Here is a 23,919-nt window from a genome sequence, read left to right as displayed (position 1 = left end):
GTGGGCACTTGGCATCCAGGCAAGGTAAACCCACCACAAATCCTGAGCCCCAGAGACAAAGAGGAAATTCTGGAGCAAGGAAGATGTGCCCAGGATGGAAGAAAATGAGGTCCACAGGTACTTGAGCAAACTGGACATATTTAAATCCAAGGACCCTAATGGGATGCACTCATGAGGGCTGAGTGAGCTGACTGATGTCGGTATGAGACCACCCTCAATAAGCTTTGAAAGATCATGGCAACTGGGAGAAGTTCCTGAGAACTGGAGGAAAGCAAATATCACTCCTTTCTTGAAAAAGGGCAAGAAGGAGGGCGCAGGGCACTATGGATTCATCAAGGAGAATTCATGCTTAGCAAACTTGATAACCTTCTTTGTTGAAATGACTGCCTTAGTAGATGGATGGAGAGCAGTGGCTGTTGTTTACTTGAACAAGGTAAGGTATTTGATATCTCCAATAAGATACTCATAGAAGAGCTGATGAAACATTGGCAAGGTGAATAGACAGTGAGATGGATTGAAAATTGGCTTAAAGCTTGGCCCAGAGTGTGCTATCAGTCATACAACGTCTAGTTGGAGACCAATAACTAGCGGTGTACCTCAGGAGTCAATACTGGGTCCAAACCAGTTCAATGTCTTCTTTAATGATCTAGACGATGGGGCACAGTGTAACCTCAGCAAGTTAAATGGTGACGCAACTGTGAGAGTACTGGCTGATACACCAAAGGATCATGCTGCTGTCTAAAGAGACCTCGACAGGCTGAAGAAAACTACTGACAGGAAAATCATGAAAGGCAATTTCAAAGGGATGTACAAAGTCCTGCACTTGGGGAGGAAGAACATCATGCACCAGTGTATGCTGGGGATGAAACAGCTGGAAAGCAAGTTTACAGAAGAGGACCTGGAGGTCCTGGTGATTGAGAAGCTGACAATAAGCCAGTAATGCACCCTTGCCACAAAGAAGGCTGAGGGTGTTCTGAGCTGCATTAGGAAAAGCAATTGCCAGCAGGTCAAGGTCCTGGTGACACCACAACTGAAGTACTTTATCCAATACAGGAGAGTTAGGGAGCTACTAGAGAGAGTCTAGTAAAGGGCTACAAAGATGAAAGGACTGGAGTACCTCTACTGAGAGGAAAGGTTTAGAGAGCTATGATTGTTCAACTTAGAGAAGACAAGACTCAGGGGGAAGCTTATATAAATACCTGAAGGGAAGGTGCAAAGAGAGTGAAGCCAGGCTCTTGTCAGTGGTTCCCAGTGATAGAACCAGAGTCCATGAGCACAAGCTGAAGCACAGGAGATGTTCATCTGAACATCAAGAAATACTCTTTTACTCCGAGGTTTACTGAACACTGGCACAGGTTGCACAGAGCAGTTGTGGAGTGACCCTCCTTGGAGATATTAAAAAACTAGCTGGATATGGTCCTGGGCACCCAAATAGAGGTGGCTCTGCTTGAGCAGGTGGGTTGGACCACGTGACCTTCAGAGGTCCCTTCCAACCTCAACCATTCTGTAATTCTGTGATTCTGTCAACAGCATAATATGAGGAAATCTAAAACAATATAAACTGTAATACACTTAAAATAGTTTAAATTTTCCTGGATAACACAACACTATTTTACTGCAAAACTGCAAGGTTTTGTTTGACAAGTTTCTTATTTTGTTTGATCGGGCATATTTCAAGAAAACACAGAAAACTCTCACTGTGTTATTTCTAGTGTGTTACCTACACTTTTCTGACTTAAAATAAATGATGGAAAATGTAAAGAATTTTTGTCAGTAAGGGTCTCATTCTGTGGTTTATTGTCAAGCTTTTATTTCCAGGCCTCTGAATCCAGCATGTTTCACAAAATCTAAACTGCATTTATTTTAAATATGCAACATAAAACAGGAAGAAAAGCTGTTAGATGTTTTCTTATATTATTTGGCAGACCACTCTCAGTCATAAATCGGTATGTGATATTAATTCATGTGGCAGAACCAATACCCATTAAAGACCCAAAACTGTACAAAGCATTATACCTACTTTTCAGGACATTAAAAAAGTAATTAAACTTTTTTTTTTTTCATTTCTCATAGAATGTAATAGCACTTTATTAAAAACTAAAACATAATAACTTGATTACGAAAGCATTAGTTTTACCTTTTCTTTCCAAATGATTTTATTTTTTATCTTAAGTGAACATACACTCATTGAATGAAGCTGACCTTATCTGTGAAGGTGCAAGAATCTGAAATAGACTTTCTCTAGGTTCTCCCTTTTTGTTGTGTAATTCTACCATATTTATTTTTCTGACTTCTAAGGTCATACAAGTTTGGGGTTTTTTTAATGATTGATTTGTTTAAAACATTATATTTATTGTGTTAAAAGTATTAAATTTAGTTTTGTATTAATGCTGGCTGCATTTGAATCCTTAGTAAATATTCTTCTTTCATGTGGAGAAAAAGAAAGAATGCTCTAAATTGTAAACTAATGGAGTGTAAAATTTTCATTATCTAAATCTGAGTGATAAAAGCCTAATCATCATCAGAAATCCATATTTTCATATGATTCTGCAACTTCAGATAGACAAACTATTTATGGTGCATCTACAAGATGACTTAAGAATGAGTTTTCATGTATTCAGGTCTCAAATATATGATAGTGCCTTTTGAAAATAAGATTGCTTCAGCATACTTGATACCAGCATTATGCTTTCCCTAAACACACAAAACTATAGGTAAAGAGAAAAAATAAGTTCTGTTTCATTTTAAAACAATGGATTAAAAACATGTCCTTTGAAAGTTAGAATACATGTTAGAGACAGATGCATTATAATTGAAATATAAGTAAATCTTTACCACTTTCATTCAATATATGAAAACGTTATCCTTTCTTCCTTCATCAAATATTTTATTTCTTTTCTTAAAAAAAATCAGCCCAGTCATCAACAAAAAACCTTGAAGGCTTTTTGTTTGTTTTATAACAAAGAGTTTAGATTATTCCAGAAGAAGCAACAACTAATGAGGCTTCATTAACTGGCTAACTTATCAATTTCCATGGGATGAGACTGAATCAAGAGGCTGCAAAATAACATTGTTTAAAGAAAGAAAAAAAAAAAAACAAACATTAAAAAAATGCTTGAGTTTTCCCTCCCAGCACTTCTTAACCTCATTGTTATCTAATGGTAGAAAAGTAGTAAATGTCATACTTATATATATTCTAAATTGATTAAACACGTTTTAAATTTACATCAGAACTTCAGCATTCATTTTTAAGACTTTAGGAGCAGACTTATGGGTCAAGCAAGGTGGTCATGCTCACTCCCCTGAGCAGGCACATGAAAGCTGTTGCACTTCAGGTTCCAGGGCTCCAATTTTTTAAGACAAATCTCCCATATAGGAAACTTTTATTGGCAAGAATGTCATGGAAAAACAGCAGAATTATGTTAATAATATTCTTGGTGTTCATATCAGGTGGAGCTTGCTGGCATAACACACATTGATAAGAACCCTCTTAACGTGGATGCTGTGTCAAGCAGAGCTCTGTAACAGTTTAGTTCTATTCAATATTTTCATAAATTTCCTGTATAATGTAATAAGAAATAAAAATATTCCATTTCCAGACAACCGAAAGCTTGGGAGGACAACAAGCGTGCTCTAGATCAAAATCAGAACTTACATTTGCCTTGACAAATTGCTGAACAGTTTCAGAACAACAAAATGCTTTTTATTAGAGATACATGTATTGACATACATATTATGTAAGTGTATTTCTATACCTAGTGCAGAAACAATCAACTACATAAATACAGACTGGGTAATGACTTCTTTGTCTTCAATGATTCCTGAAGATGATATAGAGCTGTATGAAAGGGAAAAAAAAAAAAAAAAACAACCAACCCAAAACTGGAACAGATGTAAAGCCAGTATTTGACTCTGGTTGTGACCAGAAAAAAAAACATCATTAGGGTGTTAAGTCTAGTTTTGGGAACTTATGTCTAAAAGAGTATGAACTAAATCACAGAATCATACAGTCCTTATGTTGGAAAAGACCTTTAGGATCTTTGCGTCCAACCATTAACCTAGCACTACCAAGTGTGCCTCTAAACTATGTCCCTAAGAACCTCACCTACATGTCTTTTAAGTACCTCCAGGGGTGGTGACTCAACTACTTCCCTGGGTAGCCTGTTCCAGTGCCTGGCAATGCTTTCAGTGAGTAAGTTTTTTCCTCATATCCAACCTAAACCTCCCCTGGTGCAACGTGAGGCCATTTCCTCTCATTCTATCACTTGCTACTTGGGAAAAGAGACCACCAACCACCTCACTGCAACCTCCTCTCAGGCAGTTATAGAAAGTGATGTCTCCCTCCTCTCCTTTTCTCCAGACCAAGCAACCCCAGTTCTCTCAGCTGCTCTTTAGAAGCCTTGCTCTCTACAGCCTTTACCAGCTTTGTTGCCAATTTTTGGATATGTTCCAGCACCTCAATGTCTTTCTTGCAGTGAGTCCAAAACTGAACACAGTATTTGAGGTGGTGCCTCACCAGTGCCAAATACAGGGGGACGATTAATTCCTTAGTCTTGCTGGCCACACTATTTCTGATACACACCAGGATGCTGTTGGTCTTTTTGGCCACCTGGGCACACTGCTGGCTCATATTCAGCTGCTGTGAACCAACACCCCCAGGTCGGCAGCTTTCCAGCCACTCTTCCCCAAGCCTGTAGTCCTGCCTGGGGTTGTTGTGACCCAAGTGCAGGACCCAGCACTTGGCCTTGTTGAACCTCATACAATTGGCCTCAGCCCATTGATCCAGCCAGTCCAGATCCCTCTGTAGAACCTTCCTACCCTCAAACAGATCTGCACTCGTGCCCAGCTTGGTGTCATCTGTAAACTTGCTGAGGGTGCACTCAATCCAGAAATGGAAAGAGGTTAGAGAAAAGTAGTAGGAATGAATAAAGCTTTCACCTACAAAATCCTGTGATGAAAAGCTGGACTCATTTATCTTCTCAGCAGAAGAGATGAGAAAAAATAGTTTTCAAACACACCAAAGGCCAAGGCAGGAAGTCTTCTCTATAACTGAGATGAGTAGAACAAAATGTAACGATGTTGAAGCATTTTAAAAAACAGTTCATTAGAACAGTTTGAATAAAACCTGGATATTCCTGACAGATGTATAGCTAATACTGGCCTTAGAGAAGAAACTTGTTTTATGAGTTCCTACAGTATCTATGAGAGACATTGTTCTCTTTCTGTGTGAAAATGTGAGGTTGTTTTTATTTCATAAAGAAATATTCTGAGTAGCTCATCACTTTAAAACTGGTACAGTGTGTTACAGAATCTAGCCCAGACAAAATCTTCTTGTAATCATAAAATGTTAACATATTTGTGAATTATATAAATGTTCTTTTACAGTTACAAGCATTAAATTAAACTTAAATAAACAAAAATACAAAACTACTAACTGTATCTAAGTTACTGGCTTCATAAGTGCATTGGGTTGAGGGCAGCAGCCGTTAAAATACAGCATCAGGAAATTGCCACCTCTAGCTTTAAGACAATCTGTCAATCACAACTCATCAAGCCTAGCCTTTTTTTATACGTTAGTCAGTGTATTAGTTGGGTGGGTTCTGGAGCTCAGGTTCTTTTCCCACATTTTGTGCTGGATGTCGTTGGTGGTGGTGGTTGTGGTGAGTTTCTTTTTTTTTTTTTTTTGATTATTTGGGGGTTTTTGTTGGTTTCTTTCTTTCTGTTTTTCTTCTTAATTTACAAGGTTGTTTTCATGCTCTGATCAAAAATGAAATGTTTGCAAGTTCAAATGTCAGGTCATTTGGAAACCTCACTTTCATGTCACATTACTAAAATTTATTGTTTAAAATATATGATGGCATTCCTAAACTGAAAGTTTCAATTACTTCAAAAGAAAATTTCTCTCAGCAAGGCAAGTAGACCAATAGTCTTATGGGTATATTAATATCAAAATTCTGTTTTTCTGCTATAGTTTTATCTACTGCTAAAATGCATTGCTAAAACATACTTTCTTAATTTAAAATTCATGACTTAATTAGGATTTGGTTTTATCAACTATTGAAAATTTATACAGATTTCAATGATCTGTTTCCTTGTGTAAAATCTTTTTGGCCTCTTTACAGCTAAGCAAAAACAGACTTCAGAAATTAAAATCACTTAGACACTGAGAAAAAACTGGCAAATTTAATGAGAAAGCATAACACAAACACAACACACTTTAAAGATCTCACAAATTACAAAACAAGTAATTTCTATTTAAATTAAAATAATAGTGATAACTTCCCCAGTGCAAATCCTTCAAGAACTTTTAAATCACTGTGGACATGTGATGGTGATGATGATAATGATCTTCGTTTTTAATGAATCAGAGAAACATACAACTACAGACATGTTAATGTATCAATGTCTTATTTGCTTGCAGAGTCTATTTCACAAAAAATATCACCTCCACTTCACATATTTCATTTTTACCAAGATATCTTGCTAAAATTAGATAGGAATGATTATGAAGCCAACTGAAGGACTCTGAAGTAAAAAATGATTATTAAAAAGTACTTAATGTTATTTTTAGACTTTTCATTAAACATTCAAGTCAACAAAACAATGATGTAAATCTGTGCAAGACAAGAATTTCTACTACTATATTTATCTAGAGACATAGTGGATATATTATTTGTTATTCAGAGCCAGTAACATATTTTCATAGCACCTGAAGAAATGTATTGATTACTAGAAATATTGAAACAAAGAAGTTAATTTAAAAATATTTTTTGTACATACAATCCTGAATTGGTCGTGATATAAAATTGTAAAGAAACATTTTTTCTTACAATTTTAGAGTGGCTGGAGTTTCAGGAAAGCTAAAGGCCACTTAATCAAACCTTGAAGCAAGCTATGTTTGCTTGACAAACAGTTGGCAAAAAAACCCACATTATTTGTGGTGTAATACAGTGTTAAAGATATATGTTATTAATGGTTGTTGTAAAAGAAGAAATCTTCACTTCTTTCCCATTCCAGTTTCCCTCTCCCTCCCTCACTTTTGCCATGTGGTGTTGCCTCCTCACTTCTGGCATTAGAGTGAACCCTCTGAGATGTTAATATGCAGAAAAAAAAATAATATATATATATATATATATATAAAATTAACTATGGTATGATCTAAGCTTACTAGGCTGAATTAAGTCATGAAGGGATCAGATCAGTAAATTATGGTACAACAGAGCTACAAGTAATATACAGCCAAGACTACAAAAGGAAGCAAGGAAATTAGATTTTCTCAGCTATGTCATGTCCCTGCAATCAGGTCATTTTTGTTTTTATATATATGTGTGTGTATATATATATATACACACACATATATATACATATATATACGTATATATACATATATATACGTATATATGTATATATATGTGTGTGTATATATATATATACACACACACATATATATATTTGTGTGTGTGTATGTATAGGTTGGATTTACATACTATATTAATGGAAATTGTATATTGAAACCAAGGAAAAAAAAAGAATATGAGAACAATTAGTATGTAGTTGCTGTAGAGGTATCTAATCTGTAGCTTCTGGTACTGATAAGAGGAAAAACAAGAGAACTTTAAATAATATTTTAGCCTTTTAAAGTGCATTTTCTTTACTAAGAGATAAAAAAAAATTCTTGCATATTTTAAAACCTCTGTTATGCAGCACCCGCAAACCTCTCATCTCCTCAGTAGACAAGCACCTTATGATTATCTGCAAGTCATCTCTTTCCTAAGAGGAGATTTAACATCATTTTTCCTGTCTTTGTACCACTCCACACAATAAAGTAGGAAAGAAATAGTTCCACAAAATTCCAGTCTGCTTTACAGTACCTGAGAGTACAAAGCCAACAGTAACAGTAATAGAATATAAAAATATAAGTGACAAAGATATTAAAAGACACAGAAAGGAAGCAAAATTTGGGACAGTTATCAAGACTATTTCTTGTTTAGACTAGAAAGCTGAACAAATTCCTATTAGACAATTATGCTAGCAGTTATTTTATCATATTCAGAACTTGGCAAACTTAGCCTTATTTAGGCTATATTCTTTCTAATAGATCAGAAACTATTCAGTTACAATTTACCCATTTCATTTCACCCTCTCTTTGTAATTTCTATCATATGGTGTCAGCCATTAACTTAATTGTACAAACACTGCCAATTTTCATTCATATGTAATGGTTAAAGGCTAGGAAAATTAGGTCACTTCCTCATAGTTCCAGAAATTAACAGCTCTACCCTATTCCCTGCCTTTTTAAAGGAGAACAAAAAAAATCATCATATACTTTCTAGGTCCTTGTTTTTTCTTCTACATAGGTGTTTTCCCATGATGTTTTCTGCTTTTCAAGAGGTATTAGTTCTTAGGTTGTAATAAGATTATCTATAAAAAGTACAAATACTCACTAGGCAATACACTCTGAAAAAATCAGGTTTCTATGATCACTTAGTCTTTGATTTCTTTCACTCTTAAGAATATTTCTCTTACTGTCTGCATCTACTTTCAGTTCTTCCATGTCAATTATCTCTTCTGTCCACCAGCTTAAGATATGACTTTCTTGTGTTCAAGGGTGTAGTGCTCTAGCATGAAGAGTTCTTGCTCAGGCGATAAGCATGACCATGTAACTCCAGGGATTAAAAATAATCTTGGAGATCAAGCATCATCCAGGTATTCTTTGAAAAAGAACACTTGCAAAATTAGTTTACAATAGGCTACAAAAATCAACTGAAAAGAGAGTAAATGGAATATTAAATGACTTTCTTCAGTAACAAAAGTTATAAAGAAAGCTCTTGTTGACAGGCAACCATTTTACAATGTAATACTGTTCTCTGCAAGGTGTGTTATATATAGTCTTTTTCTGCTTATTGAGTGGGTTTCTTGCCACTAGATAACTAAACTTAATTTCTCAATGTCAAACCATTGCTGATCACTGCATTCCATGACAGCTTTCAAAGGAGACTATTCATTTTGCAGAAACTGTAAAAAGTATTTTAATAAAATGTTAGTTTTCTTATTCTTCCTAAGAAATAAAAAAAAAAAAAAAATTAAAATATATATTTTTAAAACTACTGCTCTGTTTATTCAACATCTTTTAAACAGGAAGTTACCTTTTTGATGACATTTCACTCTCTCTTTCCTCACACACTTTTAGTAATTTAACTCTTCACTTCCTAGTCTCTTTTGGCTAGTGACCATTAATACAAGAAATTTGTGTGTCCCCTACTAATTTATAAATATCAGTATGCTAAGGTTCACATTTATTGATTTGTATAATGTGCTGAAGTCTCTACAAGCTACTTTTAGGTCCTTACAACAAAGCAACAATGATCAGAGATGAGAGAGTTTGGGATCCTTTCCCTTTCCTAAACAAGTCTTGTAATGTAATTGTATAATACAAGATGGTAGCCAGCAGTCAATAAAACCAAGAGATGATCTGCAAAGCACAAAAAATATAAAAGCCTTTAAGCCATTTACACTGACTTCTGGCTTGTTATATCTCTCCTTATGTATTAAGTAAACCATTTGAGAATTAAAAATTGCTGAATTAACATTAGCAGTATTTTAAGATTTGAGTACAAGATTATAGCCTAATCTCAGCGTCTTTCAGGTTTTCCATTTGTCCTCACAGAGATTTTCACTAGAAGTTCCATAATTTCTCATAACTAACAGTGATTTTCTTATAAAGTTGCAGGATTTTTAAAATATTAGACGTTTCAGAAGTATTAAAAAGGAATTTTCATTCACATGGAGACTTTCAGTTAGGGGGATTGTATCTGAACCTAAAATGCATTCAGTAATTGTAACACATTCCCTTTAAGCAGATGGAAGAAGATTGCATCAGGAGATCAACCCTTTCAAATTACAATAGTTTACGATACTCATCTGCATTTTAATCAGATATAAAGAATTTATTCCTGAAATACATCAAGAAACACTATTTTCACACCCTGAAACACATCAGAGGGTTTATAGCCAAAGAAGTAAAATATGTTACACATTTTCACTTCATATATTTTTCTTTCTGGTGTATGTAATATAACATGGATATAAGTGTTGGTGATTTTATTAGCATCTATGTATAAAGCTATCAAAATAGAAACCAGAAAGTGATTTCGTATGCCAAATCCACTTTGTTAAGGATTTAACTCCTGAATTAAAGTAAAAAGATGAATTTATGGTTGCATTAGATACAGCAGATAATGTTATTTTATTCAAAATGCAGTAAAATACTAGTAGATAGATAAAACAGATCATGTACAGTGAGAGACTGCATGATTTGAAGGTACAGAAAATAAGGACTTATCACAATTCTTTTTATGACCAGAGACAGTATGAATTAGAATTAGTTTTGTCACACACAAAGACTGAATATCAAGATTCACCACCTGAAAAAGTATGTCTCATGTTCCTGACAAATAAGTAGAAGGCTGATATTGTCAAAATATTCTTATACTGACAATTAGTTCAGGAAAATTATTTTCTCTGTTGAATTATAATCACCCTTGTTTTTTTTAAGAAAATAATATAATAGTGAGTCAAGTGCAAGTGAAATTAAATGGCTGAGAAACAACTGCATGACAGTAGATTGCTAACAGTGACTGAGGAGGTCAACTAATGAAGAAAGTAAATTTAAGTAAAAAAAAATTAATAATCTATTAACAAACCACCTTATCTGAAGAATGAGCTACTACTAAAGGGCAGCAAACGTTTTGGAAAAGGAATACATAACAGAAACTTGTCCCCATCACCTCATTAAAAATTACCTGTATTTGTTGGCACAAGTATTAGAGGTGGAATAACTGATGATAATACCTATTAACACTATTTGAATACTTGGTTCCTAAGTAATCCTTACTTTTTCTTCATCCAATGAACTATTTTTAAGTTTTGACTTTTCTATTTATTGGGAGCATAAATGGACATAATGACCTAAAAGTCTTATTAGATTCTAGGCTCAGTTTTGTCAGGAGCTGTTAACATGTGCTTCAAAAAGATATAAAAGTATAGTGCAATAATTAACTGACAGTAATCTGGATGAAAAAAACAACATCATTGTAAAACTAGGTCTGTGGTTTCTATTTCCTAATAGTTTGGTACAATATAGATAATATTGTTTGTTTGTTTCTTTGTTTGTTTTTTTCTGAGGAGACTTCTCCACTCTCAATTTCTTAACATTAATATTAAAGAACAATTAGTGATTTTATTGTTCTAGGTTATAGTCTTTCGTTATGATGATTTTTTTTCTCTGCTTATCAGATTCAGACAGAAGCCTGTTGTGTCACATTCCCTAAAGTTCCAAGATAAGCATGAACTCTGTTTCCACAAAGTATATTGCAGTTTGACAGAGAACTATACATTTTTTAGTAATGATACCTATAATGAACTAAGTGAATATAGGCCTTGTATAATTATTAATTTAGTTCCACTGAATCATCCAGTTCCAGTTTTCCTTTAGTTAGAGTTAGACATCAAGCCACCAGTAGAAACTGTTAAAATTCTTGTTAAGATAACAGTTATTAGAAGGTCCAGTTAGCATCTTTTTTCACACTGGGATTGCTCACAATAGATGCATCATACTTCACAGAATCACAGAATCACAGAATGTTAGGGATTGGAAGGGACCTCAAAAGATCATCTAGTCCAATCCCCCTGTTGGAGCAGGAACACCCAGATGAGGTTACACAGGAATGTGTCCAGGTGGGTTTTGAATGTCTCCAGACAAGGAGACTCCACAACAGTCCTGGGCAGCCTGTTCCAGCGCTCTGTTACCCTCACCGAGAAGAAGTTTCTTCTCTAATTTAAGTGGAACATCTTGTGTTCCAGTTTGAACCCATTATACCTTGTCATACATTTGGTTGTTGCCAAGAAGACCCTGGCTCCATCCTTGTGACACTCACCCTTTATATATTTATAAACATTAATGAGGTCACCCCTCAGTCTCCTCTTCTCCAAGCTAAAGAGACCCAGCTCCCTCAGCCTTTCCTCATAAGGGAGATGCTCCACTCCCTTGATCATCTTTGTTGCCCTGTGCTAGACTCTCTCCAGCAGTTCCCTGTCCTCCTTGAACTGAGGGGCCCAGAACTGGACACAATATTCCAGATGGGGTCTCACCAGGGCAGAGTAGAGAGGAAGGAGAACCTCTTTCAACCTACTAACCACCCTCCTTCTAATACACCCCAGGATGTCATTGGCTTTCTTGGCCACAAGGGCACAGTGTTGGCTCATGGTCATCCTGCTGTCCACCAGGACTCCCAGGTCCCTTTCCCCTGCATTGCTCTATAATAGGTCATTCCCCAACTTATACTGGAACCTGGGGTTGCTCCTGCCCAGATGCAGGAACTCTAGACTCTACACTTTCCCTTGTTATATTTCATTAAATTTTTCCCTGCCCAACTCTCCAGCCTGTCCAGGTCTCTCTGGATGGCAGCACAGCCTTCTGTTGTGTCAGCCACTCCTCTCAGCTTGGTGTCATCAGCAAACTTGCTGATAGTACACTCTATTCCTCGTCCAAATCATTGATGAATATATTGAATAATATAGGCCCCAGTACTGACCCCTGAGGCACTGCACTAGATACAGGCCTCCAACTAGACTCCGCCCCATTGACCATGACTCTCTGGCTTCTTCCCTTCAGCCAGTTCACAGTTCGCCTCACTACCCGATCATCCAGACCGCACTCCCTCAGTTTAGCTGTAAGGATGCTGTGGGAGACTGTGTCAAATGCCTTATTCAAGTCAAGGTAGATCACGTCCACCACTCTGCCATCATCCATCCATCTTGTTATGTCCTCATAAAAGTCAATGAGGTTGGTCAAGCACAACTTCCCCTTGGTGAAGCCATGTTGACTGCTCCTAATGACTCTCTTATCCCTGATATGCCTTAAGACGGCCCAAGGATAAGTTGTTCCATCAGTTTCCCAGGGATGGAGGTGAGCCTGACCGCTCTATAGTTATCCGTGTTCTCCTTCTTGACCTTTTTGAAGACTGGAGTGACATGTGCTTTCCTCCAGTCCTCAGGCACCTCTCCCATTTCCCAATACTTGGCAAAGATGATGGAGAGTGGTCTAGCAATGACCTCAGCCAGCTCCCTCAGCACCCGTGAATGCATCCCATCCAGACCCATGGATTTATGGATGTCCAGATTGCTTAATTACAGTTATTTATTCTATAGATTTGCATGTTTTCATAGCAGTAGAACGTTAGAAGCAACACATGAATAATACTTACTTTTAAATCAAGAGGGATATTACTTTCTGGGCAAAAACAAAGTTTTCAACAATTGATTTTACCAGTGTTATGAATTGAAATTGGATTTTTCTGTGTCAATAAGGGAAAGATCAACAGAAGATATTTAAACAGATATGAAATGAGCATAAAGCTAGAAGTTAACAGGAAAGTAAAAAGATTAAAACAGCTCTCTGATATCACTGTGTGCCAGATTTCATTATGAATGACATAGAAATGTCAATCATAAGAAGAATAAAAGATGTAGGGATGTGCATAATGTTGATACAGCATTGCAGGAAAATTCTTGCTTCAAAACAATGTGATAAAATATTTTTCTAAATATTAGCTTACATAGTTTAGAACAGGATTTTAAAAACATTTTCTGTTTTATGAGTTGTTCAGCATTTTTTGCATAGTGAAGGGAGTAGTTTCAATCACAAGGATCAGGAATTCTCTATAAAGATGAGACTTGAAATGTTTTCCAAGTATTTTCAAACACAGAGACACACAACAGAATGATAGAATTAATGATCTGAGTTGGAACAGACCTTCAAAGATCATCAAGTTCAACACACCTGCCATGGGCAGGGACAACTTCCGTTAGATCAGGTTGCTCAAAGCTCCATCCAAGCTGACATTAAACACATCCAAAGAATGGAGGATACACAGCTTCTCTGGGAAACCTGTTCCAGTGTCTCACCACACTCATCACAAAAAATTTCTTCTGTATGTCCAATGTAAACCTACTTTCTTCCAGTGTAAAATCATTGCCCCTTGTTCTATCACTACAGGCCTTGGTAAAAAGTCTTTCCCTACCTCTCTTATAAACCCCCGTTATATACTGAAATGCTGAAATAATGTGTCCCTCAAGGCTTTTCTGCTTCAGGCTGAACAATCCTAACTCTCTCAGCCTTTCTTCACAGCAGAGGCATTGCATCCCTCTGATGTCAAGGTCACACAATGACATCCAATGTACCACTGCTTCACTAAAAAGAGTCTGCAGAGAAAAAAATAAAGAAATCCATGTAAATCTTTCAGAAGACTTTTTTTCTCTCTCTCTTATTACCTGTTGGTTCACTTTACAAAATCATTTTATTGTGAACAAAATAGCTAGACTTGGTCAGGTTAATACTGTCTTTTCTGGTGTTAACATGGGTTGATTCATGTGCTGTGAACGAGTAATTCATGAGGAGAAGAAATTTTCAGATAGTAAATTGGTATTTTGGGGGCAGAATAACAAAATTTTCATTCTTTACAGGTGGTGACTGTTCTGGGAGAATTCATACACATACCCCTAATTGTTTCAGTGAAGCAGTGACATTTCCATATGCATATAAAGATTAAAGCTGTGAAAGTGCAAGACAAAATTCAAATTATTCTTTTTTCTAACTAGAATGGAGCAGAACCGTAGCAGTATATTATATGTTTTTCATTTATGTGATGAAGTGTTTTAGTGGTCTAGTCAACAAACACTTGCATGCAATTCATTTAGAATGATAAGAGAATGATAGAACTATCATTCTGAATGAGGAATGGTTTGGGCTGGAAGGGGCATTTAAAGATCAACTATTTTTATTTTTTTTTTTCCTTGGTAAATTGCTCTTTTTAGCTTGTTTCCAAAAACAGAAATGAAATTTGAGGTGTTGTTTGGGAAGAAAAATATTTCTGCTTTATAGCGGAGAAGGACTCAGGTTGTTTATTTAGCATGATATGGTACAGGAGACAAGAGGAAGAATTCTGGAGAATAATTTGAACTCCTCCAAGCTCTTATGCCCTCCTAGGGCTAAGAATTTGTACACTGCACAGAACAGACAGAAACATTAACAGAAATCTCACTATACATGTAATAAAGCAACCTAAACATTATGTTAAATTTCAATAGTTTTGATACATCTGTTGCTCCATCTTCATATTTGATATTGCATTTCATAGAAGAGATAGAGGAAACACTCTTGAATACCATGATAAATTAGCAAGAACCATTATTGTCTAGGTATGCCTGTGCTTTGCCCTTTCTTATACTCTCCTTCAGATTATGGGTAATGTAAAAAGGCCTTACCTACTTCAGGAACAAATTTCTACAACAAAGGGCAAAATAACTGATTCTGAAGATGTGTAACAAAGGCAAACATTTTCAACACAACAACAGAATATGTGCATAATTCAGCTGTTTCTTTCCTGTTTAAACATGCATAAAATCCCTAAGACACTGTCTCTGTCATAGAGCTTGCTGAACTTGGGTAGATGCCTGTAAGAGACAAAGAACTTCAGACTTCAGAAAGTCACTCACCAGTTGAGTACTGAACATCACTTTTTATGTGGAAAATAGTCTTGGAATTAATAAACATAGGCTCATGTGACAGTATCAGACAATATAGGTCTCTACAGGTTTCTTACCAAAGTATACAGCACAGATCAAGATCACCAGGTAATATGATAAACACAATATTGTATTAGCAAACCCACTTGTGCGTTTTTTGAGTTAAAGTACAAGAAAAATGGAACTTATCAAAGTGAAAAAAAAAATCAAAATTAAAATGGTCTAGGAGTACCAGTACTAATTCAACTTTATCCATAAACAGAAATATTTCCTCTCTTAAACAATAGGGTTTTTTTAAGTTCAATATTTATGACAGAAATAAAACTATGATTCTTCTCAGGCTGAAATTGCATTAATATCAGAACTTGCCAAGTTCTTAAAAATTTCTTTTCGTATGTATGTCTATACAAAAAAAACCAAAACAAAACAAAACAGGCCAACTCAGGTAAACTGCCTCTGCATCACTTTAATTTCTCAAACTTCAAGGAAAATAGACAACTCCATATACCCTCACTTAGAATATGAATCTCCCACTGAAATAATTTAAACTTTTTTTTTTTTTTTGAGACACTTAGGAAAAAATATGAATTAGAAATTAGTATTATACACAGTATTTATTATATATATATTTAAAAAAAACTCAAAAAGGCACACAGTGGTATCCTGAAGTAACTCAAAAATTATAGCTGATAGACAAACTAAAAAAATACTGAAAACCACCCTACTACTTTGTTTATAGATAGATATTGTGAGGGAAAGAATTGTACATATAAAGTCAAATATTATGTCGAAGAAAAGTCTTTGAAAACCTTAGAGCAACTCTATCTCCTGGCTGTAATTACTTTTTGGAGTCTCAGGAAAGAAAATATAAGTTGTAATGAAAAAAAAAAAAGTCACATATGTGACGTACAGCCTCTGATTGACAGACGTGAGAAGTATGTCTTTCTCTAATAGTATCATAGTTGGAATTGTGCTATTTGTTAATCAATGAAGGAATGGAAATGAATATAGGTTCTTGTCAAACACCAACATATATCACAGGTGCAGAAAGATATTAGGTAAAATGGAAGCATCTGAACTCTTTCTGAACAAGAACTGATAGAACAAAGAAGAGTTAGGGAAACAAGTTTATTTTGACTATAGAGATACATGTAAGTTTAGGGAAGTACACGAAAAAGCACCTACTAGTCTGCGAACTCTTCCAAGAGATATACAATACCAGCAATTTAAGCTGCACTGTGTGTAGAGAATAATACTAACTTTAATGTTCTTTGTTTAGTAACATCTGCCTTTCCATGATATATTTAAAAAAAATCCAGTTATCCAATACTAAATGGTCATCTAAGAATAGCATGTTTGATATGCAAATAGTATTTGGAACTGAACAAGAAAGTCAAAGAAGAAAACAGGGATTGTTCATAATACTGTGTGTGCATTGTAAGAGATTTTTTTGTTGCTGTCACTGAACTGCTGCTCATCTGGAGACCACTATAGATGATTGCCAGCCACCTGGTTCAGAAATATACAGGCATATGGCACCATTATTAGTACTGACCCAAAGATATTGAAGCAAACATATTCCAAGTTTGAAAAAGCGTTTGATAAATATTCATTTAAGAAATGTAAACGCGTGTGTTCTATTGCAAATTCTATTCTGTAAACACATATGCTTTCAGTGCCAAAGCAAAACCTCCTGAATGCCAGTTCACTATAGTTTTGGGAGTTAAGCATATTATATCTATGACTTTCAATGATATGTGATAAAGTTAAATGGAAATGGGAGGAGTAAAACAAAAATATAACACCATACTGATCAGCATTTAAACACAAAATGTGGCTAAGCTCTGAATTAGCATAGCCATTTTGCAAATACAGATATAACTCCTAATGTGGTCTTAAACAATAAGTCAAATTCAAAGAATGTGTTAGAAACAAAATGGTAGAGAACACGACCACACTGATCAGATCAGAAAAGAAAAAGCCCAGATCTAATGATAGTTTAAAAAAAAAATCAAAAAAGGTATTACATATTTTTAAAGGAACTAACTGAAAAAAAATTAAATTTAAAAACCTCCACATATCCTTACATCATCAAAAACTTCTTTCCTTTTACAACACTCTCCTTATACACTCTTAACGTGTAGTTCCCCTAGTAGACAAACTGACTTTTGCAGCTGTCTACCAAGTGTGTTAACACTCAGCTGTCTCATGCTTATTCCATTCATGTGTCTTATTCCGCATCTTACATTCAGTACATGAGTCAGTCTTTTATGGATGAGAATACCTCAAAACAGACAATTTAATTGGAAATGCTAGTAACCTCTGAAAAGTCAGACTTAATATTTTAAGACTAAATGTGAATGTTAGGAGATACATCTCCAACTAAGGCAGTCAAAATCAACCAAGATAAACTTTCATGGTAGTAGAGTGTCTGTAGCATCCACAGAAAGGACTATGTTGATGGCATATAGTGTTTCCAGTACAACTAATTGTACTTTAAATGAAATTTCTTGTGTCTGTCACAAGTCATAGTTCATAGTGTCCTGATCTCATAACTTTCCTGTACCTTAGAATACAATTAGAAACCTTAAAAAACTGAGCTCTAAGAGGTTTTAAAGTGAATAAATTGTATTTTGAGGATTATATATAATTATGTAGATACACAAGCCTAATTAGTGTACAGTATATATAGTGTTCTGCTCTTAAAAAATATTTGTATTATACTTATTTTTGGTTTTGATTCCTGTACTTGAAGAAATAAAGTTTTCTTTGATTTCTTCAGACCTATAAACAAGAAAATGATAAAAGAAAAAAAATCCTACTTTTTTCACATATTTCTTCATATCAGTTCTGAAAGCAAACTTTACTGTTAGATTCTAGCATATATTCTTGTTCTAAGAGTTTGGGGGAAAAAAATTATTATGTGAAACACACCTCAAAATTAGCTAATTGTAATGTGGGAAGCAGACTCTTTCATTCTCTAATGAGTCACAGAAACTGAAAAATCTTTTTAGAAAGGTTACTGTTAATGAATTTCTTTAAGGAAACAAAAGTGACGGATGAAACTATGACAAGGTAAAGAACTGACTCTAGGGGCCAAATAATGGAAGAGGTATGTTTCTAACCCTCCAGTTGTTAATCCTCATGTATAATGTTCTGAAGTGAAGGTTATAAGGTGAGAGCTATGGATAAACAAACCTAGAAACTACTGAAATAGATTATATGTACATGCTATATGTAATCATTGTAACTTACTAGCAGTTCCTGCTACTGAAAAGAACAACTCATGTTTTACAGATATGAATTCAGCTGTGCTTTAATAATGTAGTCAAATTAGTCAAAGAAAATTACTGGCAAAACCATGCATCAAGGAGGGAAAAAAAAAGTAAATGTGATCGGTCTAGCCAGTGCAGATAAAACACCAGTAAAGATTAAATTGGGACTGAGAGCAGCCCTGCAGAGAAGGGTTTGGGGGTACTGGTGGATGAAAGGTTGGACATAAGTCAGCCATATGCAGTTGTAGCCAGCAACAAGTCTTCAGGGTTTGAACTATAGCTCTGCAGCAGAAGCACTGGAAAGATTGTAATTCCTCCTTCTGTATAGTTTGCTGCCAGCCTAAGCTGCAAAAGAAGGCATACCAAGCAGTAAGGAATGAACACGTGATGGAATAGTGTAAAGAGACATGTAAAATCTCTTCACTGGCACCCAGTGGCAGGCCAAGATGCATTAGACACAAAGCGAAATACAGGAAATTCCATTTAAGTGTGACAAAAGACTTAACTGTGAGGGTGGTCAAACACGTGACCAGGTTGCCCAGAGTGGTTGTGCTATCTCCATCATTGGAGATATTTGAAACCTGGCATCTGAAGCCCTGAATGACCTGCTCCAGCTGACCCTGATATGAGCAGGGGGTTTGGACTAGATGATTTCCAGACATCACTGCCAGCCTCAGGCATTCTGTGATTGCAGAAAACAGACATTCCCACACTGTAACATGATCAAGTCACTCAAACTGTGGACCTTCAATCCCAGAGTGTTTTGCTCCCAGGGGAGCAGTCACAGTATACCACATTCAGGAATCTCTTGCCTACAGGCAGGATTCTCAATGTTTCCACGAGTTTTAGCCTTCCCACATGATTTCTTCCAAGCAAGACCTTAGGAACACTAGGACTTACAGCAAGACATCAGGTGGTCCAGGAAAAGGTCTGTCAAAATTCTATCCTGAATTCAATGACTCCACAAAACACTTTGGGTAAAACACTTCGAAGAGGAAACCTAGCCAAATCAAAACTCATCCTAAACTGCTGCAGCTTAGTTACCTTACTTTAGTTTAAACTTCACCTGTCAAGGTTGGTGTGTGGTTTGGCAGATAGCAACAGAGCAGGAATAGAGTTAGAAGGTATTTTTTTGTAAAATTAATCAAATTTTCAAAATTTTAAAACAAACACAAAACTCTTTCTCCAGCCGTCTGAGCTACCCAGTAAAGAGTACTTTGGTGACGTGTACCGTCTAATACATATCACTGAAGTCATTTATTTGTTTTATGCTGTCATGCTTGCCTTCAAGAGCCAAAGCAAGTATCCAACAGAAGAGTTTCTCAACCACAGAAACAGGCAAGCCTCTATTAAAGAGAAAAGTGTCATAACTTTTTATATTTACTACAAAAATATAAATGTTTCACATGAATTTATTATGTGTTCATATATCACTACCATCTTTGTGTAAGAATTACAACATCTTAGAGGACATAATTTTTGAACAAGATAACTGAGAATATCAAGGTTCCACAATCCTAAATTATACTTATTTTGTGGTCAAACTGCTTGTAACTGACTAGCATTCCTGAGTTTCATATTTTACTTTTGACTCTTCCTGATACTCTATTTCTTATTAGCATAACCGCTTAACTTTACTTATTTCAGCAAAACTTAGTCTAATATGCCCATTACAGGCTCATTAATGTCAGGCCTTTAAGGAAAGATCTGTATCTGTTGTCTTTCATCATTCCCCTCTCAGACAGTTTCTTTCTTTTTTTCCTTCCTCAAAACTCTTCTGGAAAGATGAAAGGCAGCATGAGCACGTTATTCATTTGCCACCTGTCCAGTGGCCCCTAACATCTTTCTTTTTATACACTTATCTTTACAGCTCTGTTACGTGTCAGCTTTATCTTCTGTCTTTCACTTACCTTGGAGATATCTTCTTTGTGTTTCATGAACTTTCTATTTCTAATTGACTCATAACTTCCCCATTGTGAAAGTTTTAGCTTGACACTGTGGGCCATCCAATTTTCTTCATACTTCGAGCATCAGTCTCCTAAATGCAGTTCTCCTCTCTTCCTCTGAGAGGATACTTTCAGATTGCATACAAACAGAAAGAGTGGCAAAAGTCCTTCTCTGGATTCTTGACAAACTGTTTTCAGCTCTTCTCACCACACTGCAGCCCAACAAATCAGACAGATAGATAGATACTTGTGCATCAAAACACCAGTCTGACTGGGTTTAATGTAGATTTTCTCAAGTGTATGAAAATGTTCACATGGTTCACAAAAATAACAGGGTTACTTCAAGGTCTCTGAAATTCACAAAAGAAAGATGTATAATACATTTGCATAGCTAAACAACCTGTGCATTCCGAGAATAAGTGGACTTTCTCCCTTTTGTGGTCAAGATAACAAGGTTTAGAGAAGCACAATGATGTCTAATTTCACACTATACTGACCTTATTTTAGGCCAAAATGACTGATTATCTTTGTCAATAAACTGCATTTCATGGCCACTTAATCCATTATGAGTGCTATACAGAGAGACATTGTTTATTTGTTTGTGATCTCTTTATATCATATTACCTTTATATAGAAAGTGGTGGTTGTATAATTCAGCTTGGAGTTCAATGTTCTTTATTTCAATGTATTTCTACATCTTAAGCTCCCTAAGTGATACACATTGTCACACCTTTCCTAATGGGCCCCAGAGAGCAAGGTTGTTCATTTATCAAAAGCTCTACTTCAGCCATCAGCATGTTCATTGGAACTGACAATACTTTTTTAGTAGAGGCTCTCAGGAGCTCAAGACTCTCATTAGAGATGCTCTGCTGAATGACAACTGTATAAAGAAAGAAAAAGGTCACCTCATTGTTAATTGGTTGTTCATGTTGCATCAGCAATGTTAACATATCTTATATCAAGCTAATTGCCAGGCAGCAAATCTCTAGATTCTGTACTCTTGATTAGCTATATAAAATAATGAAATTATGCTAAAGTATCTTATAAATGAAAGATGCAAATCAAAACATGAAATAAATTTACACACATAGGAAGTACATTTTTTTCAGTTTGTATACATTAAGTCTTTTGAAACATTTAAAATTAACCTTAAAAGAACATACGAGAATCTTTTATTGGAAATAGAGCATTTTAAGATTAATGATGTAATTTATTGAAGAAATAAAGAAATAGGGTTTAATATAACTGGAGGAAACATTAATGGTTACCTACAACAATAAAAGACTGAATTTGACAATAAATCAGATACCTGCAGAGCATTAGTATTTTGGTATTTATTAAAGAGCTTGACTTGTTTTGTAAGCATGTCCTCACCAGCATATTTTTATGTTGCACTGAAACAAACCCTGCAATTTTGTACACAATTTTTATTTCTTCCTCCTTGTGGGAGTGTCAGTAAGTTTTCAGTGACAATCTCTCATTTTTTAAACAGAACATGGTCAAAACAACAAAGTTTGTATTTTTTTTTTGTCCTTGTAAACTGCTACCTCTCACTGTGAGAGGTAGCAACTCCCACAGCATTGAGTGGCTAAGTAGCTGGTGAACCAGGTCCTGTTGAGTTCAATGGCATGTTGTCATATCTCCCTAGTTTGGTAGATTTCATCCACAGTTTGAAACATTAGGAACATGTAAAAAATATCATTATTACAGTTCCTTTAAAATGTATCACCTAGTTTACAGCCAAATAAAGAAAAATACACAAGATCAAAAGTCACACAATGCAACTCCTGCAGCAAGAAGCTGTGGAAGCAATTTCATTGAAAAGTAAACTTAATTTCAAATTATTTGAAAGGTGAATGAGTTTTAGCTAATTTTATTGTTTTCCAACTATTCTCAGCAGGGTTTATTCACCACTAATCTGAGTTACAATAGCAAGAAGAATCGAAAAGGAAAATCTCTCTAATGACTTGGACTCCAGAGATTTCAATAATCAATGCCTTAAAATCTTTCAGGTCTATTGAAATTAACCTTAAAACAAAACCAGAAACTTCGCGCAGGAAAACAAAGAAATCATTAACTTTATGAACCTGTCTTAGGTGAGAGAAGAGCTCAGTAATGCAATTTTACAGGTCCAATTCTGTTCCCGATTCATTGTGTTTGTTTGCTGTGACTAGTAGAGGCAGTTTAATCTGTATGAGTTCTCAGGGAGTTAATTTCAGCTATTGTACAATATACATTACTTAGGGTGGAATCTCACATAAGACTGGTCTAAGAAGACATTGAAAAAACGTGCAGCCTTAAAATAACAAAAAGAAAATCACACAAGTTAAGAAGGTTTTTTTTTAAAAAAAAACAACAACAACAACAACAAAAAACTACTTTCAGGGAGACAGCCCAGTTTTGCTGTGGGCAAAACTAGTGCAAATGAAAGAAGATAGTGAACACTTTTTACATAATATATCCAATGTAGGCCAAGATTAAGGTAAGGGTGTTCTAGGGCCTCAGGGTAAAATTTGTGATCTTATATCCTAAAACACTGATAACTCTGAAAGAGTCTTAGAACCAGGGCAGAGGGTTAAAGAAGAGCTCTTACAATAAGATTCTTTACTGTTATACAAAAACAAAAATAAAATCCCTTTCTCATGAGCACTTGTTAAAGAAAGACATTCCTGCAGTCTGGCAATATAGAATGATTTTTCTGTCTTTTTGCACCTCATACAGTGAACATCATTAAAATATAACTGTTATAGTTTAGGTGGATTAAATACCTAATACAGTAAAAATTAACAGTTTAATTTCTGCTTTGAATCCAGTGTATCTGACCCAAATAGATAAATATGCCCAGGAAGAAAAACTCTGTGCAACAGTCATCCTCAGTTTGTAAGAGAGCAGATTCTGTCTTTTGTCTTTTAGTTGAAATTAGGCTAGTTTAAATGGGCTAACTGTCATTGTTCTTGCCCTGTATTCACTTAATCCTTATTCATGAGAACTTTTCTTAAAATGTGTACAAATCTACATATTCTTATGAAAATCCATGACCCTAACATAGTAATACACTTTGTTAATATACCTGATTAAAATCTCCCATAGGGATCTGCTGATATCACAAAACA

The sequence above is a fragment of the Streptopelia decaocto genome, assembly GCF_964273445.1.
Source record: "Streptopelia decaocto genome assembly, chromosome: 1".
In the NCBI taxonomy this organism is placed as follows: Eukaryota; Metazoa; Chordata; class Aves; order Columbiformes; family Columbidae; genus Streptopelia; species Streptopelia decaocto.
The sequence above is the reverse complement of the archived record's forward strand: the minus strand, read 5'-3'. Positions refer to the sequence as shown.